The 18,033-nt window shown below is 40.6% G+C and overlaps 1 protein-coding gene across 3 annotated transcripts in view; it reads left to right on the top strand.

Annotated features, from left to right (window-relative positions):
- NALCN (sodium leak channel, non-selective) overlaps nt 1–18,033 on the top strand; it is a 290,407-nt gene that overhangs the window by 65,152 nt on the left and 207,222 nt on the right. The gene's annotated exons all lie outside the window — the stretch shown is intronic.

The raw sequence follows: 18,033 nt of genomic DNA on the forward strand, positions 1-18,033 counted from the left end.
ATATGGCCATTTGTAGGAAAGTGGATGGACCTCGAGGGTGTCATGCTAAGCGAAATAAGTCAGGCAGAGAAGGACAGATACCATATGTTTGCACTCATAGGTCTAACAGGAGAACAGGAGAAACCTAATGGAGGACCAGGGGGAGGGGAAGAGGGAAAGAGAGTTGGGGAGAGAGAGGGATGCAAAACTTGAGAGACTACTGAATACTGAAAACGAACTGAGGGTTGAAGTGGGGGGGAAATGAGCAGGTGGTGATGGAGGAGGGCACTTGTGGGGAAGAGCACTGGGTGTTGCATGGAAACCAATCTGACAATAAACTATTTAAAAAAAATAAAAATAAAAAAATAAAGTCTTAACCAAATACTCCTCTTCCCATAAAAAAAAAAAAAAGAAAAAGAAAAAGCCCAGCTGCCAACTGAGAAAAGAGTTTGTTTTTTTAAATTTTTTTAATGTTTTATTTGTTTTTGATACAGAGAGAGACAAAGCATGGGAAGGGGAGGGGCAGAGAGAGAGAAGGAGACACAGAACCAGAAGCAGGCTCCAGGCTCTGAGCTAGCTGTCAGTACAGAGCCTGACGCAGAGCTCAAACCCACGAACGTGAGATCTGACCTGAGCCGAAGTCGGAGGCTTAACCAACTGAGCCACCCAGGAGTCCTGAGAAAAGAGTTTTGAACACTTGATGCACCCAACTGCACCCCTGGGGGGTGCCTACACTTGCCTGCAAAGAGGTCCCCCCCACTCCAACAGCTTTGTGATTTCCCATTGGTATCCAGCTTTAGGTGCATTCAGTCTGCAGGGACTTCCCCTCTACATATGCCCAGGTTACAATTCCTTGTCTCTATAATTCATGGTACCATTTGGCCACACTTTACCCACTGTGAGGCGTTCATTGGGCTCTCACTTTGATTCAGGTTTATTGAGTTGGAAGGGTAGTTGGGGGTTTCTGTTTTTGTAGGTCATTTGTCAGCTTTGAGGAAGTCCACTGCACGTGACAACAATTTTGCCCAGGGTCCCAGTTATTCTACAAATGAGTTGTATTTAGTTGTAACCACAAAGCTTTTTTTTTAATTTTAAACATTAGTTTTGAATTTTAAGAATCTCTTATTAGTAAGTTACTGAAAATTGTGGTGTTTTCTCAAGGAGTTCTCTGGTCTGGATTTCCTTAGTTCCATGTAATTCTGGTTCCTATCCTGTTACTGGTAATAGAGACATCAAATACACAGGTCTTGGATTTAATTGCATTTTTCTGCTCAGGAGTCAAGTTATTTAAAAAAATGATAGTTCTCCCTAACTAATAATGCTAGATGCTTCTTCACACAATTAGATTTCTCTAACCAGAAACCTCTTCTCTGGGGACAGTGGAAAATGCCAAGTGCACCAGCTTCACTGTGTTCTAACACAGGGCTAAGAGATTCTTCACTTCTTCAGAGAGACCAAATGGAGCAATAGGGTGATCATTTTCTGTTGTTGATGCCAACACAATCTCATCCTGCTCTTGAGGGATAGTCTGTCTGGAGGTGCAATCTTTTAATCACTCCCATTGATTAGACACAGACTGAGTACTGCATGCATGGCCAGGGATGGAAGGAGGGTGGAGGATGGGATGGAGCAGATGGAAGCATCTGGAAACTACTTGGGCTGATAGTCTTGTAAATAATGGACTTCTTTGTGTGACAGAAAACACAGAGAAAGTAGCATTTTTTCCCCTTCACTATCACAGTGTCATCCCAGAAGAGTTGACTTTTTAGTGTCTAAAAAGGGTGTAGGGAATTCTTTTTTAGCTTTTAAAAAAATAATAATGGGATAATTCATTGTGTGTGTGTGTGTGTGTGTGTGCGTGTGCGTGTGTGTGTGTGTGTGTGTGTGTGTATGTATGAAAAGAGTCAACATGAGTAACATATATTGAGTTAGTCCATCAACCAACTGAAAATACAAACTTCCTAAGACCCTGAGGTTTCTAGGGTGGCCCCTGGCCCCTGTAGAGGTTACCATTGCAGGAAAAAGGGTGAAAGATTGAAAGGGAATTAAGCACATTCCATGTTTTGGGGATCACACAACTACAGAAACAACAATGCAGGACTCTCTTAGTGATTGGTTTGGTCAATTTTATCATAGGGAATCTTGAGCAATACAGGAGGATATGTGTGGCCAGCTAGGCAGACATGGAGGCTGATACTGAGCAGGGAAATAGCAAATTAATCAGTTTACCAGAGTTTAATTAAATTAAACAGTTTGCCACTGTTTACCAGAGCTTAACTGGACCATAACCTCTGAGTTTAAGTCAAGGACATTCCGATGGGAGAGGTGAGGTCTTCTGGACAATGGCCCTGGGCTTCATTTTTCACATGTAGGTTAGTAAGCCAATTCTGAACCAGGCTGAATCGGGTCAAAACTCTTAACTTCACTGATTCTGTAGGATCTCCAGAGGATATTTAATTTGTGCTTAAAATTTCTTGCCTTCATCTCATAAAATTGTCCTTAGTGCATCCTTACTTAGAAATACCAACCATTATTATTTATATCAGTAATTATATCTTCTTAAAAAGACTTTTGTAAATTAGAATAAGTGGACACAAATTGAACAGACTCAGAATAGCCTTTCTAAATACTGGACTAAACAATTTCAGGAGGTAATAGCCATTAAGTTCACCCAAACTACATTTCACTTTGGGAATTAATAGAAAGCCTTAAAATGAGCACACCAGGTGGAAGTGTATTGACTATTGTGCACTTACATTGTTTAAGAACAACTAGAAACACTTAGGTTAATTATGCTAGGTAGTTGTAATAATTCATCTTAAAAATCAAAAGGCATAAAACAGTCTAAAATTACATCAAATCTTTTATATTTAGCATCATAAGATTATTTAATTATTTGTATATGTCAGTGGAGCAATTTTTATCATAAATGTATTCTGTGGTAATCTACAGAATGACATTTTTTAAAATTTAGTAGGGACTGTCATCATTTTGTCCCAACTGTTCAGAATTTTAGAAAGGGAACATATAAACTGAATGTTATTTGTTTTTACTCTTGTGATGCATGCAAAAAATTAAAACAAGAATTTTCCAGGGTACAGGTATGAAAGGGTATATTCTTTTCAAGAAACCATAGTGCTGACGGCTTAAATTTTCATCCAAGAAAAATTCAGTGCTTGAACTTCAGAAATGGAAAATTTCTTTGCTGGACTTCACATATTATTTTCAGTGTCTACTGAAAGTCAGGAAAAATGAATGTGGAAATAAGATGTTCTTGACAACATAGCATAAACAGGTAATCTTGAGAAATCACCAAGCTGTATCTGTCCAGTTAGATGTGTAGATGTGGAATAAATCTGGAGTCCTTGGAAGACTCTCTAATCAAAGTGTTTGTCTATGTTTAAATGAAGGGACTGGGTATTTTCCTAAGAGCTCGTTGAGAGACTTCATGTAGTTCAATTAGATTAGGGGTCATTTGAACTTAGAGGGATAGTATACAATTCGATCTACTTGCTAATTGGTGTGATGAATTTGACCATTGTCATCTACTGCTGTGTATGAAAAGAACAGGATGTACATTCTGATGAGAGGAAAATGTCCAAGTAGCAACTGAATTTTATTGAGTGCATAATCTAGATATCCTCACTGCATTGACTCAATAAGTTTAATTCATTTCTTTAGTGTCAGCGGTATGGTTGACTCTGAGTATTGGGTGGCTTAGGTTATCTTCCAGTTTGACCACGCTGCATGACACGCAAAGAGGACAAGGAAGAAGATCATAACCCAGTTATTTCAGGGTAGGTGCTGGGACTTAGGTTATATCAGGAGCATCATAGGTAAGAAGGATAAGCCACTTTAAAAGGAGTAGTCAAGTTTTGCCAACTCTGAGCACCCATCTCTGCAAAGATTGTTATTTATTCCCCTCTTAGAAACTACATTGCTATTTCTAACTCTGTGCTTCCTAGTCCCTGTGTTTATTACATTGAAAACATTATCATTGGATTAATCAATATTAGTGATTACTTGATATTAATTATTATTATTGATTAATCATTATCACTAGAAATCAATTTAAAAGAGTAAATTAATTTTACTAGCTTTTTTGAAAGGTTGTATATTTACGGGGTGGTATACAAATTCTTATTATGGCATTTTTCCTCTGTTATATCTTTAAAAAATTTTTTTTTAATGTTTTTAATTTATTTTTGAGAGACAGAGACAGCGCGAGCAGGGGAAGGTCAGCGAGAGAGGGAGGTACAGAATCAGAAGCAGGCTCCAGGCTCTGAACTAGCTGTCAGCACAGAGCCCGATGCGGGGCTTGAACCCACAAACTGTGAGATCATGACCTGAGCCAAAGCTGGATGCTTAACCAACTGAGCCACCCAGGCACCCCTCCTCTGTTATATCTTAACGTAGAATTTCTCATTTAATTTCTGCATAGAAATTTAACATAGAAAAGATTGTTTGGTCAGCTGTGAATTCATCTAGCTCTCATCATTCAAGATAATTTCTCAGTATTTTCTGGTGGATAAAATATGAAATGACATTTTGAAATTAGGTGCCACCAGATCTACTCTTCTAATAATCCTATCAAAATCAACTAAGCAATCAATACCTAAATGCAGTTTTAAAAAGGGAAGTAAGCCAGATTGGAATTGATGGCCTCTTCGTGAGTTTGCAGGCTCTTGTCAGGTTCCACTTTCTCTTCAGAAAGGTCTGCCATGTCTAGACTTTCTAGGAGTAACGGTTATTTTATAATATTGACCATTTTTCTTTTTCAAAGTCACGGCCTCATTGGGTTTGTGCTAATTTCAGAATACTTTTCAGTTTTATCACTTTGTTAAGGATTACAACTTATTTAATTGCCGCTAATTTATTTGACAACTATTACATAGTGCTCTTGAACTCATGAGGTTAGGATACCTTACCCACCTTTTCTTTCCATCGTGTCCCTTATTCAGCTGTTCCTTTTTTTCTTTTAAGCTGTTGCCTCTCGATTGTGTCCTGTCCAGGTTAGTTAATGAGGATCTTCCTCAGTGCAATAGATCAGTCACTCCTTTTTTTTTGGTCTTCATGCTTCACATTGCCAGAAATCATTATTTGTTAGAAATTTTATAAATTTCAACCTCACTTACCAACCTAATGCTTTTATTTTTGGTGACATACCCAGCCTTTTGCCTTTTGTACATCTTGTTCATGAAAGATGAGCTCCTCAGAGAATCTGTAGGTAGTCAACTGGGTTTCCTTAGGAATTTCTTCACCTTCCCTATTGGGGTCATTTGTTTTTGGATTGACTAAGAATTACTCCTTGAAGCCCCTCTCTGTCTTTGTCCCTGTGCCCTTTTCATTTGAAAAGCTTTTCTCTCCAATTGAAAATCTCTTCTTTAGGTTTTCAGTTGAGATGATTTCTAGGAAGCATAGGTTTTGGACCACCATTGTGCTGTTCTGTACCCACTGGGGAGAAGTGTGAGTGACTAACAGGTATGCCTTGGGACAAGATCATAAGGACAGACAAGCCACCAGCTCCCACGAGATGACACATTAAGTGCAAAGTTCTGCTTACCTACTTTTGCATGGCATCCTGCAGAGGTGTTTGTGGAAATTGATTGATGAATCCCCGCCATGTTAGTATGAAATTCAGTTTGATCAGTATACTTTGCGATTAGTATTCCGTTGAAATTGTTTTTTCTGTGTATTTGTTCAAATGGAGAGAATAGAGAACAGAATGATTCCTGGGCATATGTGGGTGATGGAGGAGAAAGATGTGCTGTCGTGTGGCTGTCCCCTGGGTGTGGTTGTCTTTTACCAATGGCTGGAGAACTCACAGTGATAGAAATATGTGGGCTATAAACTGTAGACACCATCTGCCAGAGAGGGAACGCATTCGGAAAAGGCCACCTGTTCCTACATTAGGCCAGCCCTGCCTCACGGTTTCACATGTACTCCCATGGTTTTTTGGGCTTTTCTTTTCTTTCTCTTCTTATCTTTTCTTTTTTTTCTTTCTCGTCTTTGCTTTTGCTGCTATTTCTCTGATTCATGCAGCTAGCTAATGACTAATGAGATTTTTATGCATTCTGTATTTTCTTATTTAATTCATTCCTGATCTTATTTTCTTTCCAGTAGATGTGCATGTGTTTTTACTATTTTTCTGAGCTCCCTTCCTGGCGAATCAATTATCTGAGAAGAATATTTTTACTCATTTAGCATTCGACAGTTTTTTTATTAGGGACCTGCTACAATACAGGGAACAAAAGAGATAAGTAGTCCTTGCCTTTGTTGAATTTACAAATTCTACATGAAGAAACAGGAAAAAATCAGGACAAATAAGTAAAATAAGCAGTGCACTAAATGGTGACAGGAAGAAATGGAAAAGCAGAGGAGTGGGGAGAGGGGCTGCCGTGTTCTGAGATGACAGTTTTGGATAGGATGACCACGGCTGCAAATACCAATGTGATCGATGGGAGGGAACACACCACGTGGCTCCATGAGGAGGACAGTACAAAGCACAGTGCTTTTGGTGCAAAGACCCCAAATGAGAGTGTGCTCCTATTCTCTCTTGGTAGGAAGAAGCTCAAGTCTTGAGTACAGGACGGATGTGGTCAGAAAAGCAACAAGGGGCAGATGGTGTAGCGCCGCACAGGTCAGCGCAGTGTGTTAGACTTTTACTCTCCATGGAGATGGGAAGCCACGGGAGCAATTCTGAGCAGAGGAGAAAATGAAACTAATCAGAAATGCCCTGATTCCGGGGTTGCTAGCAGCAGAGGAAGGGACAGCCAGGGGACGGCTGTGACAATTCAGGGAGAGGTGGTGGTGACCTGGATTAGCATAGTAGCGGTGGGGGTGGGGGGAGCATTCTGGGTATACTGTTGAGAAAAGAGAACTGTCAGTCCAAGGTGTTTGGCCTGAATGATTAGACAGAGTTGCTGCTAACTTCCGGAAGAACGTGTTTGTGGGGAGAAATGAGGACTTCAGCTTTTATACATGTTAAGTGTGAGGGATTTGCGTAAATAATGCTATAGCTGATGGGATTTCTTCAGTTACCTTTTTTTTTTGTATTGAAGCAGAAAACTTGACTGAATAGTGAAAAGTATGCCTGATTAAGTTGTAAAAACTCAAATCCTTGACTCTGGCTCAAATCCCTGACAGTGGGTCAGTGAGGCTTGTTCAGTTTTGGTCAACTAAACAAAGTCAACAGTGGTTGAGATGAACATATTTCCTATATAATAAAATGATCAGATTAGCAAAAGCTTGGCTGCATGACCCAAATTTCACTTGCACCACGCAGCATTATTCTAAAGGCCTCCTGAAAATTGTCAAACACACTGACTGAGGAATCTTTGCTGGTGATAAAACGAATGCGGGTTGGTTGATGTGCTGAAGTAGCCAGTGAGTATGTTTTGACTGCCGCTTAAGGAAACGCATCCCTACATTTTATCGAACTACGTAGGGTCAGATTGATATCTCACCAAGATGGCCATCCTTACTCTCACCACTTGTGGGTTCAAAGTACGTTCTTTTTAAAAATTTTTAATGTTTTTATTTATTTTTGAGAGAGAGCAAGAGAGTGTGGGACAGAGAGGGAGACAGATTCCGAAGCAGGCTTCTGGCTTGGGCCATCAGCACAGAGCCCGATGTGGGGCTTGAACTCATGAGCCATGTGATTATAAGTTGAGCTGAAGTTGGACGCTTAACTGACTGAGCCACCCAGGCAGCCCCTGAGCCGCCCAGGCACCCCAATGAGTGCGTACTTTTGATGGTTTGCCCAAATACTTCCTACTCCAGTACTAGAGATTTGTCATATTTCTTTGCCTACATTAACAAGGTTCAGACTGGTAGTTGTCCTTTCAAGTAAGTGAATTTCTGTGGGTGTGCCTGGCTTTAGAAATGTTTCGGGGTGTGTGTGTGTGTGTGTGTGTGTGTGTGTGTGTGTGTGTTATTCTTAGGACTTTGCCAATAGCTTAACATCTTTCAGCAAGAAATAACACTCCTTTGGCAATTTTTAGAGCATTGAAATGAGATAAACTAAAGTACAATTCTTATTCTTGAGAAATAATGGATTGCTTCATATTGTTGAATCATACCGTTTAGTCATGAAATCAAAACCTTATATTTAAAAGAGTAACAATCTCGTGCTTAAAGTATCTCCTTTGAACATTTCAAAGAATCTTAGGCAAGTCTTTATGTGACATTAAATTGTTAATTTTACCTTATTATTTAAGAACTGTGGTTAGCATTCATTCTTGGGCTAGGAGTATGCGCAGGGTATGGATTCCTGCGGTTCAGCGTGCCAGTAACTCAGGGCAGGCTCGAGAGAGCGGTTTCTCTGGGGGAAACAGAGCTGTTGCACTGAAAGCCTTTTTGAACTTTGCCTTGTTTTATTTCCCCGAACTATCAAATCTGCTTCACATATTTGTATGACATCCTAAAATGTCTGTAGGTAAAGTTTCAAATACCGTATTTTCTGGACGGACATTCCTCTGGACACCAGCCATTCTGAGAACAGTGTTCGCCGAACAAGCGATTTTTGAATTTTAGGTCATAGTTGGGGTAAAGTAAACTTCTGAGAGAAAGAGCCCCAAGATGCAATGGTGCAAGTACAGTACAAGACTATTGCTTCCTGAAGACATCGTCTCGGGTGGTTGATGGGTGAGCCCTGCGCCATGAGGTCATCCCGAAGGACAGCTCGCGGGGCAGCCTGGCCTCCTTAACACACACGCTCCGCGCTTCCCGTGGCTTCTCTATTTCTAGCTGGTGGGAAAGAAGGGAAAAATGAGTCCAGCGAAAGGCTTTTGTGGACGGCTTGGAAGTTGCCCACATCGGGGAGAACTTTGTCACAGGACCACACCTCCTTGCAGGAGATTCCAGGAAATAGACTCTCCAGCTGAGCAGCCTGGGGGGAAATGAATCTGGAGGAATGACAAAGGATCTGCCCCAGGCTTGACTATGCCAGGGACAAAATGCCCAGGCGATTATATATACCTTCTAAAATTACCCATCTAACGGAAGCAAAGACAGATCTATTTTTGATGTAAATCATTTCTCTGCTTTCTGCTTTATTACTTCTCCAACGATTGTATTTACATCAGAGCAAAGTTAGAGAACATCCGTTAGTCCAGCTAAATGACCAGCAGGCACAGCCCAAAGCCACATGAATCCTGTTGGTGTGCTGATTTGTCAAATAGAGTCTCCCCATAAGTGAAAGTAACTAAAGCTTTGCTGTATTTTCAGTGTTTAAGCTGGAGGTGGAAACGCTCTGCATCTCCTCTTGTCAGACCACAATGTGACGAGCTTAGTGGGTGTGGAGAAACGGCAGATGAACGTTCTTTCCTCACCCTGAGCACAAAAGAACGGCTGCAAATCCAAAGACACGGGGAGGAATTTTCACCTCCCCTCCCTGCCCTTTCCTTGGGCTAGTCTGTTTAATTTTAAAAGCAGAATTTTGCTTTCACAAAGTATACCAGACAGGAATTTGTTCAAATTCCTCAAAACCAAGCCAAGGGAACTTTCAGAAAGTTCAGACATGCGTGGCAGAGTGGAAAGAACACAGTTGGAGGAAAGCATGGGAATTCAGCTTCAGGCAGTCCCTCCTGGGGACCTTGGGCCAGCTTCTTAGCCTCCCTGAGTTACAGTCTCCCCGTTTATAAAATGGGAACAGTAAGAATGACCGTGGTAGTGTGTGGCTAGAGAATTAAACCATACAAAGAGCCTCACGTATAACAAGATGGTTCTTTCCATCTGTGTAAGTCTGTGAAAGTCCCTGGAGGCTCAGCGTTGTTGTCCCTCAGGCTCTGTGGCCAGGCGTCATCCATGGTGTCCCTGGGCAGGAGCTGTCCCGTGCAGTCCAGTCTACCATCGCTCTGCCCAGAACCTAACCACCCTGAGCCAGTGGGTTTTTCCCCATGAGACAAAAGGGAGCAATCAGAGATCTCTGTGATGGTGCAAGAAAATGGGGCTGAGACCCTGTTCTGGCTGAGACGTTCGTGGCGGTGATGGCCCAGAACAAGTTCCTCACTCCTCCCTATGCCACTGATGTTTATGCAACAGTTTTCTTCACGGTCTACGTACTTCACTCTTCCAGCAACTGGAGACATCTCTTCAAAAGCCCACCTTTTACCTCACAAATATCAGGGGGAAGCCTAGGTTCTTTTTTTAGTCAACATTTATTTATTTATTTTGAGGGAGAGAGAGAGACCGTGTCAGGGGGGTAGTGGCCAAGAGAAAGGGAGAGAGAGAACCCCCCGCAGACAAATGGACCTGACAGCAGCATTTGTGTAGATCAAGGCAGGCGCCACACGGTTAAGAGGACATTCAAAAGATCACATGTGCGAATCCCACCTTGGCCACTTCCTTGCCACACAACTTCGGACAGAAAACTTAATTCTTCTCTGTCCCCAGTTTCTGCATCTGTAAAATGGGATTAATAGTAGCAGCAAGGCTGTGAGGAGTAAATGAGCTGCAGCTTGGTCTGTGCCAACTCGTCATAGGGCTCAGCCACGTCAGTGAATGGACATATTATAATGTTCAGACTCCTAGGTGGAGGACGGAGATCTATGAGCGCTACCAGACCTCAAGGACTTACCAGCTTGGAGAGAAGGACAATGGATTGATGCTCCTCAGGGAGGACTCTTATGGAGGAACGGTCAAAGAGACAATAGAGTGAAGATCTTGCAGGGGAAAAGTAGAGACACTAAGCTAACCGATGCTTGAGGGATGGGGAGGGGTTGGTGTTGGGAATTGGCAGCCACTATGGTCAGATGAGGGCCACGGAGCCTCCTTTGACAGGCAGAGTAAGTCTGCCGTCCCAGCCTCGGGAGCCCCGGTGGCTGGTGTGGGTCGCCGGTTGCCCCAGGTAACATCTCCTCATAGAAATTAACACAGATAGTCCACACCTGGATCCCCTCCAAAATGACAGATGAGCAGCCTGGCCAGCTCTCAAAGTCTGCTGACTTCTGTAATCGCTTCTCTCCTCACCAGCCCAACACACCCTTCCCCCTATGCCCATTTTCTCTTTGGTTCCACCAGCCCCTCTTCCTGACATAGCATCCTCTCTGCTTCGTTACTCTCATGTTTATCTTAGGTTATGTGCCCGGCCCTGAGCTCTAGAAACATGATAGTGAGCAAGACCAAGTCATTACTCTTGTGGAGCTTGCAGTCCACAGGGGGAGGGAAAGTAAATGATAAATCTTAACACTTGGACAAACTTTTAAAAAGACTCTACCATTAGAATAAGATAAATAGTGATGTGTCCTCCATTGCAGAGGATTGATTAGTGCGTCCCTGAAAAGCAGAGCTTTAGGGAAGAAAAAAAAAAACACCAAGAGATTGTTGGGTGTGAATATTTCATGCAAATAATATTTAACTTTCAAGATCAATCTTTTGATTGTTGTCTCATTTTAAAGTAAGAGATATTCAAGAATTCTAGGTCAAAATACAGGGGTTAAAAGGCTAGAAAAATTAACTGGGCCAAAGGAAAGAGCCTTTTCACTAAAGTAGCTATATCATTGATAGAAGCCCTTGTACTTCTTCAAGCTGTAGTAATTTTTGCTGGAAATGTGATGCTAGTCCATGAAAATAGTAGCAAATTTACTCAAGTTTAAGAGAAGTATAAAATACAGCTCACACAGGTAGATACATATTCCCAATCCATTAATAAACACCACTGATGGAAAGTCATGGTGTGAGTCAGATAAAAGAGTTAGATAAAACATCCAGGTTGTTGAATAAATCCTTGACGGATGCTCATTAAAATCATCCATCAATTGTATTATGTGGGTTGTATCCAATAATAATAATAGTAATAATAATAATAATAAATGACTGATGGAAGAGTGTGATTATATATCTGCTACATAATGAGTTGAAGGATTACTAACGCTTTCAATAATCACTCCATATTCCATACATATTTCTCTGGGTATTGGATACTAGGTAGGTAGTGTTTCCAGGGATGACTTTTCTGCAGTTCCCCTCACCAGGGATGAAAAGTTAGAATCACCCCATGAGCCACAGTGCAAATATCTGATTGCTCTTTTAATGTCCTGAGCCCAGATACTTGCTAGAAAGGAGTGACTGCCGGCCATAGGAACTCTGTCTTGCCAGGGTGCCTAATGAGAGGAGAGAAAGACTTCATTCCAAGCATAAGCAGGCCGGATCGCAGCTGCCCAAAGCTCTTTGCCTGTGGTTAAGTTTGTTGTGCTGTTATATAATGGATCCTTGAACCATATCCCACAAATGACTGTTTTTTCCCTCCTTCCTCTCCACTGCTTTTATTATCACCATGTTGTCTGTGCTTAATGTTGCCTTAGAGTCTGTTGTTCAAATCAAGCAGAAAAACAGGCAGATCTTAAGGTGTAAGAGAAACACCTATTCGTAGGGGAAGTGACACCTGGCATAGTAAGATTCTGACCCAGTGACTTGGGGCCAGCCAGGGTAGGCTTCACCAGCACAACCTAGCCTTACTTTGTACTGATGATGGCCTTTCATTCCTGTGCTGTACTAGTACGTGAGCCAAATTGTGACCAAGCAGCCTGGCTTCCATCTGAGCAGAGAACCATGCCTCTGCACACATTAAGCAATTCTTATTTTAACCTTTATTTATTTTTGAGAGAGAGAGAGAGTACAAGCTGAGGAGGAACAGAGAGAGTGAGAGGGAGACACAGAATCTGAAACAGGCTCCAGACTCTGAGCTGTCAGGACAAAGCCGGACATGGGGCTTGAACTCATGGACCATGAGTTCATGACCTGAGCTAAAGTTGGATACTTAACTGACTGAACCACCCAGGCACCCCTAGAATTCTTATTTTAATCAAGCATGCTCATTTGCTCATGCTGTTTCTGGCCTACGTCTTAAATCACAAAGAAGTCAGTTAACAGCTTCTGGTTTCTGCTCCAACACATAAAGAGCTTGGAATTTGTCAATCCTGTTTTCTCAAGAAAACAAGCTAAATAAACTAAAAATCAACAATTCTGAAAGAATCAACAGTGCTTCTCAGGTCTAGCAGAGAATTGGGGTCACAGGGAAAAGCACCACCTTGAAATTTGTGGAGACAGCAAATACGGAAAATCGTATCTCCCCAGGAGCAGAAGCCACTAGAATCAGAGTCACTTACACTGTACTTGGGTAATTGCTGAAGGCTGAGCACAGACTAGCTTGAGCTCAGAATCCCTCCAGTCTCAGGGGTGGGGGCACACTTTCAAGACTTTTACCATCAGAAGTCCTGCCACGCTCTTCTGGTGAAGACCAGAGAAAAATTCCCTCACAGTTCCGCAGGGGGAGAGGCAGGGACCCTTCTGAAGCAAAGCCAGAGCTTCTGTTCTCTGTAACAAAGCCATGCCCTTGAGGACATCGACTTCTCCAGAGCCTTGCCTAACCTAGAGAGAGGGCAGGTAGATCACTGGAGCCCCCTCTGGCCTTCCTGTATCACATAAGCTGAGAAAAATAGGTGAAGAAACTCTTCTGAAGGCCACAGCCTATGACTTAGTCTAAGAAAGTTGAGATTTGGGGCTCCGGCGGGCTCAGTCGGTCCAGCATCTGACTCTTGGTTTCAGCTCAGGTCATGATCTCATGGTTTGTGTGCTCAAGCCCCATATCCTGCTTGGGATTCTGTCTCCCTCTCTCCCTGCCCCTCCCCTGCATGTTATCTATCTTTTTCAAAATAAATAAAAATAAACTTAAGAAAAAAGAAAACTAGGATTTAATTATACAATTATAGAATATTTTTCTTCCCCAGTACCTTATCATCACATTCACATTAATGGCACCAAAGCAATAAATGACTTACAACTCAGCTGCAAGACACATATTCTATTTAGGAGGAATTTTCTAAGGAAATTGAAAAACAGCAAGAGAGACAGAAACCAGGACACTAAAGGAAATTGGAGCCTCTACCTACAGATGCAGCATACATTAAACACAGCCTAAACCTCAGCAGATTAACATAAACTTTCACACAAAGAGCCTATATGTTCAAGTTACTATTACCTAATACATCATGTCCAGCTTTCAAAGAAAAATTACAAGGCATGATAAAAGTGCAATAAAAATGCAATTTGAAGAGACAAAGCAAGCCTCAGAAGCAGACTAAGATATGACAGGGATTTAGCAGGTCCTAAATAATTTGGAATTTAGAATCCTTTACTTAGGGGTGCCTGGCTGGCTCAGTTGGTTAAGCATCAACTCAGGTCATGCTCTCATGGCTCATGAGTTCAAACCCCATGTCACTCTCTGTGCTGGCAGCTCAGAGCCTGGAGCCTGCCTCGGATTCCATGTCTCCCTCTCTCTCTCTCTCTGTCCTTCCCCTACTTGAGCTCTGTCTCTCTATCTCTCTCAAAAATGAATAAACCCAAACAATTTTTAATTAAAACAAATTAAATAAAAAATAAAATACTTTAATTAATATGCAAAGTGCTCTGATAGAAAAAGTAGACAGCATGCAAGAACAAATGGCAATATGAGCAGAGAGTTGGAGATCCTAGGAGAGATTAAAAAGGAAATGCTAAAGATAAAAAAACACTGTAGCAGAAATGAAGAATTCCTTTGATAGGCTCAACAGTAGACTAGATAAAACTGAGTCAAGAAACGATGAGAGGGGTGCCTGGGTGGCTCAGTCGGTTAAGCATCCGACTTCAGCTCAGGTCGTGATCTCACGGTTCGTGGGTTCAAGCCCCGCATCGGGCTCTGTGCTGACAGCTAGCTTGGAGCCTGGAGGCTGCTTTGGATTCTGTGTCTCCCTCTCTCTCTGACCCTCCTCTGCTCGCTCTGTCTCTGTCTCTCAAAAATAAATAAAAAACATAAAAAAATTAAAAAAAAGAAACGATGAGATAAAAGATGTCAGTAGTAACTTCACAAAGTGAAATGCAAAGAGAAAAAGGAATGAAAAACATGAAACAGAATGACAGAGAACTGTGGGACAATTACAAAATGTCTCACATACATGTAATGGGAATACCAGAAGGAGAAGAAAGAGAAAAAGAACTAGAAGAAATAATTGAAGTAATAATGGCTGAGAATTTTCTAAAATTAATGTTGGACACAAAATCACAGATGAAGGAAGCTCAGATAACACCATGCAGAGTAAGCACCAAAATATCTAAACCTGGGTATATCATATTCAAACTGTGAATAGCCAGTGAAAAAGACAAAATCTTGAAAGAAGCCATAGGAAAATGAAACACCTTACCCATAGAAGAATAAGAATACGAATTATATTGGACCTCTCTTCAGAAGCCATGCAAGCAAGAAGAGAGTTCAGTGAAATATTTAAAGAGTTGAAAGAAAAACAAAATCCCCAACAATCTAGAATTTTATATCCAGAGACATTATGTTTCAAAGGTGAGGAGATCTAAAACTTTCTCAGTGAAACAAAGTCAGAGAATTTGTTGTTGGTTGAACTACTTTGCAAGAAATGATAAAAGTTCTTTAGAGAAGGAAAATGGTACAGATCAGATACTCAGATCTACATAAAGAAGAGTATTGGAAGTAAATAAAATATTTAACTTTTATGATTAACTGACCCAAAGCATAGTTTTTGTTGAAAATAATAATAGTAATAATTTATTAGATGGTTATGGCTTATAGGTAAGTGAGGTGATTAGCCATGATGTTATAATGGGCAGGAGGAAGGTAGAGGGGACCTTCACTATCTATGAAGCAGTACAGTGTTATTTGAAAGTGGACTTAGATTAGTTGTAAATGTACATTGGAAACTATAAGGCAACCACTAACATTTTTAAAGAAATGTAATTAATCTACTAAGAGAGGACTAAAATGTACTCACATAGAATGCTCAATTAAAACCAGAAAAGGCAAAAAGAAAGAAGAAATTAAAAAGTACAATGGAAAGAAAACAGTTATAGATATGTTATATATTGATCCATCTATATCAATAATCACTTTATTTATTATTATTTTTTTTAATATTTTATTGTAAAATTGTTTTCCATACAACACCCAGTGCTCTTCCCCTCAAGTGCCCTCCACCATCACCACCACCTCTCTTCCCCCCTCCTCCCTCCCTTCAACCCTCAGTTCATTCTCAGCATTCAATAGTCTCTCAAGTTCTGCATCCCTCTCTCTCCCCAACTCTCTTTCCCTCTTCCCCTCCCCCCTCGTCCTCCATTAGGTTTCTCCTGTTTTCCTGCTAGACCTATGAGTGCAAACATATGGTTTCTGTCCTTCTCTGCCTGGCTTAATTCACTCAGCATGACACCCTCAAGGTCAATAATCACTTTAAATGTTAATGGCATAAATATATCAATTAAAAGACAGACTAAAATTAATATGCAACCATATGCTAACTACAAGAAATCCACACTGACTATAAAGACACGAATGGAGTAAAAGTAAAGAGATGGGGAAAGATACACCATGATAACACTAGAGATAGGAAAAGAGAAGTAGCTATATAAATTTAAGACAAAGCTGATTCCAGAACAAGAAAAACTATCTGGGAGAATGAGGAGCATCATAATTGTATAGGGGTCAATTTCCAGGAAAACAATCCTTAACATATATGTACCTATCAACAGAGCATTAAAGATGTTAGTTCTTCCCAACTTGAGGTATAGATGAAACACAATCCCAATCAGACTTCTAGCATGTTGTAGTGTGGATATCAACAAACTGTTTCTGAACTTTATATGAGAGGGCAAAAGACTCAGAATAGTCAACACAACACTGAAGAAGGACAAAGTCAGAGGACTGACACTACTCAAATTCAAGACTTAATATAAAGCTACAATATTCATAATTGATAAAAAGTGGAAAAAGCCAACATACCCATCCATAGGGCAAAGCTTGAGATAAACTGTGGTGCGTCCATACAATGGAATATTATTCAGCAAAAAAAATAAATGAGTTATCACACCACCAAGAGACACAAAGGAGCATTAAATGCATGCATTGTCTTTAAGTGAAAGAAGCCACTCTGAGGGGCTATATACTGTATGAGTCAAACTATATGGCATTTTGGAAAAGGCAAAACTGTAGAGATACTTAAAGAGATCAGTAGTTGCCAGGAGCTCAGAGGAGAGGGGTGAGGGTCGAATAGGTAGAGCATAATGGATTTTTAGATTGGTGAAGCTAACCTGATTGATTCTGTAATGTGGACACATAATACTATGTAGCTTTCAAGCCCCATCTAACTGTAAAGCACAAAGAATGGACTTGAGTCAATAATAATATACTAACGTTGGTTCATCAGTTGTAACAAAGGTACCTCCCTGGTGCAAGATGTTAATAATAGGAGATCGTGTGCAGACAGAGGGGATAAATGGGAATTCTCTATATCAGCTGCTCAATTTTTCAGTAAATCTAAAACTGCTATAAATAAGTGAAGTCTATTAAATTTTTTAAGTTAATTTATTACTATTTCTTCACATCCTTATCTCACCTAGTAGAGTTGTGGTTTACATTGGAAATACTGGCCAAGTAGGAATAATGGTATCTAGCTTCCTTAGTAACACAGCATTTAATGTATGAACACTTTTCTCATCTTCATATAGTCTTAATAAATCTATCATTGAATTTATGACACATCCAAATAATAAACCTAACCCAGTTGGAAAACTTCATTTTTAACCGTGAATACGTTTTTGGCCTTAAGAGTTTATGGAACAAAGTAGACAGCAAATACAGGAAAAATGTTTTGAACATTGTTGTACACTCATCAATGTGAAGATATATGGCAAAACATTCTCCATGGATAGTATTAAGTTTATAGTAATTTGTTGATGTTTTCTATTAAGTTGTAACTGTTCAGCTATAGTATTAGTATGGATGATATTAAGACATCTTTTTTTAAATTTTATTTTAATTCCAGTATAGTTAGCATTTAGTGTTATATTAGTTTCAGGTGTATAATTGAGCACCTTCATACATCTCCTGGTGCTCATCATGAAAACGCACTCCTTAATCTCCATCACCCATTGAATCCATCCCCCCCACCCCCCCCTCTTGTAGCCATCAGTTTGGTCTCTATAATTAGCATCTATTTCTTGGCTTCTCTTCCTCCCTCTCTCTCTCTCTCTCTCTCTCTCTCTCTCTCTCTCTCTCTC

This window comes from Suricata suricatta, chromosome 4 (genome assembly GCF_006229205.1).
Source record: "Suricata suricatta isolate VVHF042 chromosome 4, meerkat_22Aug2017_6uvM2_HiC, whole genome shotgun sequence".
NCBI classification, from domain to species: domain Eukaryota; kingdom Metazoa; phylum Chordata; class Mammalia; order Carnivora; family Herpestidae; genus Suricata; species Suricata suricatta.